Source organism: Balearica regulorum, unplaced genomic scaffold, assembly GCF_011004875.1.
Source record: "Balearica regulorum gibbericeps isolate bBalReg1 unplaced genomic scaffold, bBalReg1.pri S35, whole genome shotgun sequence".
NCBI classification, from domain to species: Eukaryota; Metazoa; Chordata; class Aves; order Gruiformes; family Gruidae; genus Balearica; species Balearica regulorum.
In genome coordinates, this window is record NW_022679028.1 from 286,457 (window position 1) to 297,961 (window position 11,505).

The 11,505-nt window shown below is 54.0% G+C and overlaps 1 gene segment (V, D, J or C); it reads left to right on the plus strand.

The window, feature by feature from the left end:
- LOC104632673 (immunoglobulin gamma-1 heavy chain-like) overlaps positions 1-11,505 on the plus strand; it is a 93,490-nt gene that overhangs the window by 64,617 nt on the left and 17,368 nt on the right.

Consider the following 11,505-nt stretch of genomic DNA (forward strand, 5'->3'; position numbering starts at 1 on the left):
CAGAATTGCTGGCACAGATTTGAGCTGGGCTTTGCAAGGTACGTTGCAGCTGTGGGAAGGTAGCAGAGCTCTGAGCTGGGCTTTGCTAGGTCATACTGAGGCTGAGCGTGGGTAGGAAGGCTCTGAGCTGGGCTTTGCTAGGTCATACTGAGGCTGAGCGTGGGTAGGAAGGCACTAAGCTGGGCTTTGCTAGGTCATACTGAGGCTGAGCGTGGGTAGGAAGGCTCTAAGCTGGGCTTTGCTAGGTCATACTGAGGCCGAGCACGGCTAGCACAGCTCTGAGCTGGGCTTTGCCAGGTTAAATTAAAGCTGAGCGTGGCTAGGAAGGCTCTAAGCTGGGCTTTGCTAGGTAATATCCAAGCTGAGCATGGCTAGCAGAGCTCTGAGCTGGGCTTTGCCAGCTTAAATTAAAGCTGGGCACAGCTAGCAGAGCTCTAAGCTGGGCTTTGCCAGCTTAAATTAAAGCTGAGAGTGGCTAGCACAGCTCTGAGCTGGGCTTTGCTAGATAATACTGAAGCTGAGTTTGGCTAGGAAGGCTCAGAGCTGGGCTTTGCTAGGTCATACTGAGGCTGAGCATGGCTAGCACGGCTCTGAGCTGGGCTTTGCCAGGTTAAATTAAAGCTGAGCATGGCTGGGAAGGCTCTAAGCTGGGCTTTGCCAGGTTAAATTAAAGCTGAGCATGGCTGGGAAGGCTCTAAGCTGGGCTTTGCTAGGTAGTACCAAAGCTGAGCAGTTAGCAGAGCTCTAAGCTGGGCTTTGCCAGCTTAAATTGAGCATGACTAGCACGGCTCGCTAAGCTGGACTGGCAGAGCTTGATGCCAAGCACAGCTTGTAGGCTCAGAGCTGGGCTTTGCTAGGTCATACTGAGGCAGAGCACGGCTAGCACAGCTCTGAGCTGGGCTTTGCCAGGTTAAATTAAAGCTGAGCATGGCTGGGAAGGCTCTAAGCTGGGCTTTGCTAGGTCATACTAAAGCTGAGCATGACTAGCATGGTTCACTGAGCTGAGCTTTCCTAGACAGCACTGAGGCTGAGAATGGCTGGCAGAGCTCTGAGCTGGGCTTTGCTAGGTCATATCTAAGGTGAGTATGGCCAGCACGGCTCTAAGCCAGGCCTAGCTGGGTAATATCATGGCTGAAGATGGCCAGCACGGCTTTAAGCCAGGCCTAGCTGGGTAATATCATGGCTGAAGATGGCCAGCACGGCTTTAAGCCAGGCCTAGCTGGGTAATATCACTACTGAAGATGGCCAGCACGGCCTTAAGCCAGGCCTAGCTGCGTAATATCACTACTGAAGATGGCCAGCACGGCTTTAAGCCAGGCCTAGCTGGGTAACATCCTGGCTGAAGATGGCCAGCACAGCTTTAAGCCAGGCCTAGCTGGGTAACATCCTGGCTGAAGATGGCCAGCACGGCTTTAAGCCAGGCCTAGCTGGGTAATATCCTGGCTGAAGATGGCCAGCACGGCTCTAAGCCAGGCCTAGCTGGGTAATATCCTGGCTGAAGATGGCCAGCACGGCTTTAAGCCAGGCCTAGCTGGGTAATATCACTACTGAAGATGGCCAGCACGGCTTTAAGCCAGGCCTAGCTGGGTAACATCCTGGCTGAAGATGGCCAGCACGGCTTTAAGCCAGGCCTAGCTGGGTAATATCCTGGCTGAAGATGGCCAGCACGGCTTTAAGCCAGGCCTAGCTGGGTAATATCACTACTGAAGATGGCCAGCACGGCCTTAAGCCAGGCCTAGCTGGGTAATATCACTACTGAAGATGGCCAGCACGGCCTTAAGCCAGGCCTAGCTGGGTAATATCCTGGCTGAAGATGGCCAGCATGGCCTTAAGCCAGGCCTAGCTGGGTAATATCCTGGCTAAAATGGCCAGCACGGCCTTAAGCCAGGCCTAGCTGGGTAATATCCTGGCTGAAGATGGCCAGCACGGCCTTAAGCCAGGCCTAGCTGGGTAATATCCTGGCTGAAGATGGCCAGCACGGCTTTAAGCCAGGCCTAGCTGGGTAATATCATGGCTGAAGATGGCCAGCACGGCCTTAAGCCAGGCCTAGCTGGGTAATATCCTGGCTGAAGATGGCCAGCACGGCTTTAAGCCAGGCCTAGCTGGGTAATATCACTACTGAAGATGGCCAGCATGGCCTTAAGCCAGGCCTAGCTGGGTAATATCCTGGCTGAAGATGGCCAGCACGGCCTTAAGCCAGGCCTAGCTGGGTAACATCCTGCCTGAAGATGGCCAGCACGGCCTTAAGCCAGGCCTAGCTGGGTAATATCACTACTGAAGATGGCCAGCACGGCCTTAAGCCAGGCCTAGCTGGGTAATATCACTACTGAAGATGGCCAGCACGGCCTTAAGCCAGGCCTAGCTGGGTAATATCACTACTGAAGATGGCCAGCACGGCCTTAAGCCAGGCCTAGCTGGGTAATATCACTACTGAAGATGGCCAGCACGGCCTTAAGCCAGGCCTAGCTGGGTAACATCCTGGCTGAAGATGGCCAGCACGGCCTTAAGCCAGGCCTAGCTGGGTAATATCACTACTGAAGATGGCCAGCATGGCCTTAAGCCAGGCCTAGCTGGGTAATATCATGGCTGAAGATGGCCAGCACAGCTTTAAGCCAGGCCTAGCTGGGTAACATCCTGGCTGAAGATGGCCAGCACGGCTTTAAGCCAGGCCTAGCTGGGTAATATCCTGGCTGAAGATGGCCAGCACGGCCTTAAGCCAGGCCTAGCTGGGTAATATCACTACTGAAGATGGCCAGCACGGCTTTAAGCCAGGCCTAGCTGGGTAATATCATGGCTGAAGATGGCCAGCACGGCCTTAAGCCAGGCCTAGCTGGGTAATATCCTGGCTGAAGATGGCCAGCACGGCTTTAAGCCAGGCCTAGCTGGGTAATATCACTACTGAAGATGGCCAGCACGGCCTTAAGCCAGGCCTAGCTGGGTAATATCCTGGCTGAAGATGGCCAGCACGGCCTTAAGCCAGGCCTAGCTGGGTAATATCACTACTGAAGATGGCCAGCACGGCCTTAAGCCAGGCCTAGCTGGGTAATATCATGGCTGAAGATGGCCAGCACGGCCTTAAGCCAGGCCTAGCTGGGTAACATCCTGGCTGAAGATGGCCAGCACGGCTTTAAGCCAGGCCTAGCTGGGTAATATCCTGGCTGAAGATGGCCAGCACGGCTTTAAGCCAGGCCTAGCTGGGTAACATCCTGGCTGAAGATGGCCAGCACGGCCTTAAGCCAGGCCTAGCTGGGTAATATCACTACTGAAGATGGCCAGCATGGCCTTAAGCCAGGCCTAGCTGGGTAATATCACTACTGAAGATGGCCAGCACAGCTTTAAGCCAGGCCTAGCTGGGTAACATCCTGCCTGAAGATGGCCAGCACGGCCTTAAGCCAGGCCTAGCTGGGTAATATCACTACTGAAGATGGCCAGCACGGCCTTAAGCCAGGCCTAGCTGGGTAATATCACTACTGAAGATGGCCAGCACGGCCTTAAGCCAGGCCTAGCTGGGTAATATCCTGGCTGAAGATGGCCAGCATGGCCTTAAGCCAGGCCTAGCTGGGTAATATCCTGGCTAAAATGGCCAGCACGGCCTTAAGCCAGGCCTAGCTGGGTAATATCCTGGCTGAAGATGGCCAGCACGGCCTTAAGCCAGGCCTAGCTGGGTAATATCCTGGCTGAAGATGGCCAGCACGGCTTTAAGCCAGGCCTAGCTGGGTAATATCATGGCTGAAGATGGCCAGCACGGCCTTAAGCCAGGCCTAGCTGGGTAATATCCTGGCTGAAGATGGCCAGCACGGCTTTAAGCCAGGCCTAGCTGGGTAATATCACTACTGAAGATGGCCAGCATGGCCTTAAGCCAGGCCTAGCTGGGTAATATCCTGGCTGAAGATGGCCAGCACGGCCTTAAGCCAGGCCTAGCTGGGTAACATCCTGCCTGAAGATGGCCAGCACGGCCTTAAGCCAGGCCTAGCTGGGTAATATCACTACTGAAGATGGCCAGCACGGCCTTAAGCCAGGCCTAGCTGGGTAATATCACTACTGAAGATGGCCAGCACGGCCTTAAGCCAGGCCTAGCTGGGTAATATCACTACTGAAGATGGCCAGCACGGCCTTAAGCCAGGCCTAGCTGGGTAATATCACTACTGAAGATGGCCAGCACGGCCTTAAGCCAGGCCTAGCTGGGTAACATCCTGGCTGAAGATGGCCAGCACGGCCTTAAGCCAGGCCTAGCTGGGTAATATCACTACTGAAGATGGCCAGCATGGCCTTAAGCCAGGCCTAGCTGGGTAATATCATGGCTGAAGATGGCCAGCACAGCTTTAAGCCAGGCCTAGCTGGGTAACATCCTGGCTGAAGATGGCCAGCACGGCTTTAAGCCAGGCCTAGCTGGGTAATATCCTGGCTGAAGATGGCCAGCACGGCCTTAAGCCAGGCCTAGCTGGGTAATATCACTACTGAAGATGGCCAGCACGGCTTTAAGCCAGGCCTAGCTGGGTAATATCATGGCTGAAGATGGCCAGCACGGCCTTAAGCCAGGCCTAGCTGGGTAATATCCTGGCTGAAGATGGCCAGCACGGCTTTAAGCCAGGCCTAGCTGGGTAATATCACTACTGAAGATGGCCAGCACGGCCTTAAGCCAGGCCTAGCTGGGTAATATCCTGGCTGAAGATGGCCAGCACGGCCTTAAGCCAGGCCTAGCTGGGTAATATCACTACTGAAGATGGCCAGCACGGCCTTAAGCCAGGCCTAGCTGGGTAATATCATGGCTGAAGATGGCCAGCACGGCCTTAAGCCAGGCCTAGCTGGGTAACATCCTGGCTGAAGATGGCCAGCACGGCTTTAAGCCAGGCCTAGCTGGGTAATATCCTGGCTGAAGATGGCCAGCACGGCTTTAAGCCAGGCCTAGCTGGGTAACATCCTGGCTGAAGATGGCCAGCACGGCCTTAAGCCAGGCCTAGCTGGGTAATATCACTACTGAAGATGGCCAGCATGGCCTTAAGCCAGGCCTAGCTGGGTAATATCACTACTGAAGATGGCCAGCACAGCTTTAAGCCAGGCCTAGCTGGGTAACATCCTGCCTGAAGATGGCCAGCACGGCCTTAAGCCAGGCCTAGCTGGGTAATATCACTACTGAAGATGGCCAGCACGGCCTTAAGCCAGGCCTAGCTGGGTAATATCACTACTGAAGATGGCCAGCACGGCCTTAAGCCAGGCCTAGCTGGGTAACATCCTGGCTGAAGATGGCCAGCACGGCCTTAAGCCAGGCCTAGCTGGGTAATATCACTACTGAAGATGGCCAGCATGGCCTTAAGCCAGGCCTAGCTGGGTAATATCATGGCTGAAGATGGCCAGCACAGCTTTAAGCCAGGCCTAGCTGGGTAACATCCTGGCTGAAGATGGCCAGCACGGCTTTAAGCCAGGCCTAGCTGGGTAATATCCTGGCTGAAGATGGCCAGCACGGCCTTAAGCCAGGCCTAGCTGGGTAATATCACTACTGAAGATGGCCAGCACGGCTTTAAGCCAGGCCTAGCTGGGTAATATCATGGCTGAAGATGGCCAGCACGGCCTTAAGCCAGGCCTAGCTGGGTAATATCCTGGCTGAAGATGGCCAGCACGGCCTTAAGCCAGGCCTAGCTGGGTAATATCACTACTGAAGATGGCCAGCACGGCCTTAAGCCAGGCCTAGCTGGGTAATATCATGGCTGAAGATGGCCAGCACGGCCTTAAGCCAGGCCTAGCTGGGTAACATCCTGGCTGAAGATGGCCAGCACGGCCTTAAGCCAGGCCTAGCTGGGTAATATCCTGGCTGAAGATGGCCAGCACGGCTTTAAGCCAGGCCTAGCTGGGTAACATCCTGGCTGAAGATGGCCAGCACGGCTTTAAGCCAGGCCTAGCTGGGTAATATCCTGGCTGAAGATGGCCAGCACGGCCTTAAGCCAGGCCTAGCTGGGTAATATCACTACTGAAGATGGCCAGCACGGCCTTAAGCCAGGCCTAGCTGGGTAATATCATGGCTGAAGATGGCCAGCACGGCCTTAAGCCAGGCCTAGCTGGGTAACATCCTGGCTGAAGATGGCCAGCACGGCCTTAAGCCAGGCCTAGCTGGGTAATATCCTGGCTGAAGATGGCCAGCACGGCTTTAAGCCAGGCCTAGCTGGGTAACATCCTGGCTGAAGATGGCCAGCACGGCCTTAAGCCAGGCCTAGCTGGGTAATATCACTACTGAAGATGGCCAGCATGGCCTTAAGCCAGGCCTAGCTGGGTAATATCACTACTGAAGATGGCCAGCATGGCCTTAAGCCAGGCCTAGCTGGGTAATACCAACTTTGAGGCCGGGTCGCAGGGTCCTGTGTGGTGGCGGCCGTGGGGGCGTGGCCGTGGGGGGGCGGGCCCGTCTCTCTCTCTCGACCAATCACTGCCCTCGCCGCGCTCAATCCCCATTGGGTCCCGCCTGGCTCCGCCTCTCGTCGCCGCCGGCGGCCGCCTGGACGGGGGGGGGGGAAAATCCCAAATTTAGGGGAAATTTGGGGCAAAAGGCGACGATTTGGGGAGCGAAGCCCATTGGTTATCGAGCCCATTGGTTATTGAGCCCATTGGTTATTGATCCCATTGGTTATTGGTCCCATTGGTTATTGATCCCATTGGTTATTGGTCCCATTGGTTATTGATCCCATTGGTTATTGAGCCCATTGGTTATTGGTCCCATTGGTTATTGATCCCATTGGTTATCGAGCCCATTAATTATCGATCCCATTAATTATCGATCCTATTGGTTATTGGTCCCGTGGGTTATCAGTCCTATTAATTATCGACCCTATTAATTATCGACCCTATTGGTTATCGACCCTATTGGTTATCGACCCGATTGGTTATCAGTCCTATCAATTATTGATTCTATTGATTATCGACCCTATTCATTATCGATCCTATTGGTTATCAATCCTCTTAATTATTGATTCTATTGATTATCAACCCTATTAATTATCGATCCGATTAATTATCGACCCGATTGGTTGTCGACCCTATTGGTTATCAGTCCTACCAATTATCGACCCTATTGATTATCAGTCCTATTGGTTATCAGTCCTATTAATTACTGATTCTATTGATTATCGGCCCTATTAATTATCGATCCTATTGGTTATCGATCCTATCAATTATTGATTCTATTGGTTATCGACCCTATTGATTATTGAGCCTATTGGTTATTGATCCCATTGGTTATCAGTCCTATTAATTATTGATCCCATTGATTATCGATGCTATTAATTATCGACCCTATTGGTTATCGATCCAATCAATTATTGATTCTATTGGTTATCGATCCTGTTAATTATCGCTCCCATTGGTTATCACTCCCATTGATTATCGCTCCCATTGGTTACCGCTCCTATTAATTATCGAGTCTCTTGATTATCGATCCTATTAATTATCGATCCTATCAGTTATCGATCCGATCAATTATTGATTCTATTGGTTATCGACCCTATTGATTATCGAGCCTGTTAATTATCGCTCCCATTGGTTACCGCTCCTATTAATTATCGAGTCTATTGATTATCGATCCTGTTAATTATCGATCCTATTGGTTATCGATCCTATCGGTTATCGATCCTATCAATTATTGATTCTATTGATTATCGCTCCCATTGATTATCGCTCCCATTGGTTATCGCTCCCATTGATTATCGCTCCCATTGATTACCGCTCCTATCAATTATCGAGTCTCTTGATTATCGATCCTATTAATTATCGATCCTCTTGGCTCTCTCGCCCCCCCCCCCCCCTCCCCCGGCTAACGAAGAGCCGCCCCCTCCCCCCAGCTCCGAATCGGGGAGAAACCCCGGCGATTTGGGGCCCGCCCCGCCCCCTCCCGCCATGGCCCGTTTCTGCAGAAATTCACCCAAAGTTGGGGAACCGCGGGGGAGGTGACGCCCGGCCGCCTTTTTCCACCACCCGGGGGTGGACCCTGACGAGGAGGAGGGGGGTGGGGGGGGGGTTTTTTTTAGGTCATTAATCGTTATTTCTGGGTTTCACCTTTTTTTTTTCTGGTTTTTGGTTTCCTTGGTGGCCAGGCTGGGCTCAGGAGGAGGCTCGGTGGGCAAAAGCTCCTTTACGGATCCCCAAATCTTCAGTTTTGGACTCAAAAATCGTCCGTACGGACCCAGAACTTCATCGTGGACCTAAAAAAATCGCCTTGGTGGACCTCAAAATCATCATGGACCTCAAAATCTCCTTTATGGACCTAAAAATCGCCTTGGTGGACCCCAAAATCTTCATCGTGGACCCAAAAATCTTCATCATGGACCTAAAAATCTTCATCATGGACCTCAAAATCTCCTTTATGGACCCAAAAATCTTCATCGTGGACCTAAAAATCTTCATTATGGACCTAAAAATCTCCTTTATGGACCCAAAAATCATCATGGACCCAAAAATCTTCATCATGGACCCAAAAATCTTCATCATGGACCTAAAAATCTCCTTTATGGACCCAAAAATCTTCACCATGGACCTAAAAATCTTCATCATGGACCCAAAAATCATCATGGACCTAAAAATCTTCATCATGGACCTAAAAATCTCCTTTATGGACCCAAAAAAATCATCATGGACCCAAAAATCTTCATCATGGACCTAAAAATCTTCATCATGGACCCAAAAATCTTCATCATGGACCCAAAAATCTTCATCATGGACCCAAAAATCTCCTTTATGGACCCAAAAAAATCTTCGTTCTCAACCCAGAACTTCATCATGGACCCAGAACTTCATCATAGACCCCCAAAAATCTTCATCATGGACCCAAAAATCTCCTTTATGGACCCCAAAAAAATCTTCGTTCTCAACCCAGAACTTCATCATGGACCCAAAATCTTCCTCATGGACCCAAAAATCTTCATTTTGGACCTAAAACACCAACATGGACCCCAAAAAAATCTTCATGATGGACCCAGAATTTCATCGTGGACCCAAAAATCTCCGTTACGGACCCAAAAATCATCATTGTGGACCCAAAAATCTCCATTTTGGACCCAAAAATCTCCGTTATGGACCCAAAAATCTCCATTATGGACCCAGAACTTCATCATGGACCCAAAAATCTTCATTATAGACCCAAAAATCTCCGTTATGGACCCAAAATCTCCAGCGTGGCCCCCAAAAAAAGCCATTACGGACCCCAAAACATCGTCATGGATTGAGGGGCTCCAGCACGGACCCCCAAAATCTCCATTATTGAGCCCAAAACCTCCTCGAAGGACCCAAAACCTCCGTGATTGACCTCAAAAAATTCCAAGGGACACCAGGAGGGACCCAAAAATCACCCGTTTGGACCCCAAAAATTCCAGCAGGATCCCCGAGGATCCACCGTGGACCCAAAAATCTCCGGTACGGCCCCCAAAAAAAAGAAAAAAAAAAAAAAAATCCCACCGTGGCCTCAGGGTCTTGGGGAATCGACCCCAAATCGCCAGAATTCAACCCAAATCTCCAGCGTGGCTCCGGAAATGGGTTGGATGATGTGTGGGGCTGGGGACAGCTGTGGGGCTGGGGACAGCTGTGGGGCAGGGACAGCTGTGGGGCAGGGGACAGCTGTGGGGCAGGGACAGCTGTGGGGCAGGGGACAGATGTGGGGCAGGGACAGCTGTGGGGCAGGGACAGCTGTGGGGCAGGGGACAGATGTGGGGCAGGGACAGCTGTGGGGCAGGGGTAGCTGTGGGGCTGGGGACAGCTGTGGGGCAGGGACAGCTGTGGGTCACCATTAGCTGTGGGGCAGGATTAGCTGTGGGGCAGGGACAGCTGTGGGGCAGGGACAGCTGTGGGGCTGGGGACAGTTGTGGGGCAGGGACAGCTGTGGGGCAGGGACAGCTGTGGGGCAGAGGTAGCTGTGGGTCACCATTAGCTGTGGGGCAGGGACAGCTGTGGGGCAGGGACAGCTGTGGGGCAGGAGTAGCTGTGGGGCTGGGGACAGCTGTGGGGCAGGGACAGCTGTGGGTCACCATTAGCTGTGGGGCTGGGGACAGCTGTGGGGCAGGGACAGCTGTGGGGCTGGGGACAGCTGTGGGTCACCATTAGCTGTGGGGCAGGGGTAGCTGTGGGGCAGGGGTAGCTGTGGGGCTGGGGACAGTTGTGGGGCTGGGGACAGCTGTGGGGCAGGGACAGCTGTGGGGCAGGGACAGCTGTGGGTCACCATTAGCTGTGGGGCAGGGACGGCTGTGGGGCTGGGGACAGCTGTGGGGCAGGGACAGCTGTGGGGCAGGAGTAGCTGTGGGGCTGGGGACAGCTGTGGGGCAGGGACAGCTGTGGGGCACCATTAGCTGTGGGGCAGGGGTAGCTGTGGGGCAGGAGTAGCTGTGGGTCACCATTAGCTGTGGGGCAGGAGTAGCTGTGGGTCACCATTAGCTGTGGGGCAGGAGTAGCTGTGGGGCTGGGGTAGCTGTGGGGCAGAGGTAGCTGTGGGTCACTATTAGCTGTGGGGCAGGATTAGCTGTGGGGCAGGGGTAGCTGTGGGGCAGGGGTAGCTGTGGGGCAGGGACAGCTGTGGGGCAGAGGTAGCTGTGGGGCAGGGACAGCTGTGGGGCAGGGGTAGCTGTGGGTCACCATTAGCTGTGGGGCAGGGGTAGCTGTGGGGCAGGGGACAGCTGTGGGGCAGGGACAGCTGTGGGGCAGGAGTAGCTGTGGGGCTGGGGTAGCTGTGGGGCAGGGACAGCTGTGGGGCAGGGGTAGCTGTGGGTCACCATTAGCTGTGGGGCAGGATTAGCTGTGGGGCAGGATTAGCTGTGGGTCACCATTAGCTGTGGGGCAGGGGTAGCTGTGGGGCAGGGACAGCTGTGGGGCTGGGGACAGCCGTGGGTCACCATTAGCTGTGGGGCAGGGGTAGCTGTGGGGCAGGGCTAGCTGTTGCTGAGGGCTAGCTGTGGGGCTGGGATAGCCGTGGGGCAGAGGTAGCTGTGGGTCACTATTAGCTGTGGGGCAGGGGTAGCTGTGGGTCACCATTAGCTGTGGGGCAGGGACAGCTGTGGGGCTGGGCTAGCCGTGGGGCACAGATGGCTGTGGGGCAGAGCTAGCTGTGGGTCACAGTTATCTGTGGGGCAGGCAAAGCTGTTGCTGAGGGCTAGCTGTGGGGCTGGGGACAGCCGTGGGTCAGGGTTAGCCGTGGGTCAGGTTAGCTGTGGGTCACAGTTAGCTGTGGGGCAGGGTTAGCTGTGGGGCAGGGGGACCTGTGGGTCACCGTTAGCTGTGAGTCAGCATTAACTGTGGGGCAGGGGTAGATGTGGGGCAGGGAAAGCTGTGGGGCACGGTTATCTGTGGGGCAGGGCCAGCCGTGGGGCAGGGCCAGCCATGGGTCAGCATTAACTGTGGGGCAGAGCCAGCTGTGGGTCACAGTTATCTGTGGGGCAGGGCCAGCCGTGGGGCAGAGCCAGCTGTGGGTCACAGTTATCTGTGGGGCAGGGCCAGCCGTGGGGCAGGGCCAGCCATGGGTCAGCATTAACTGTGGGGCAG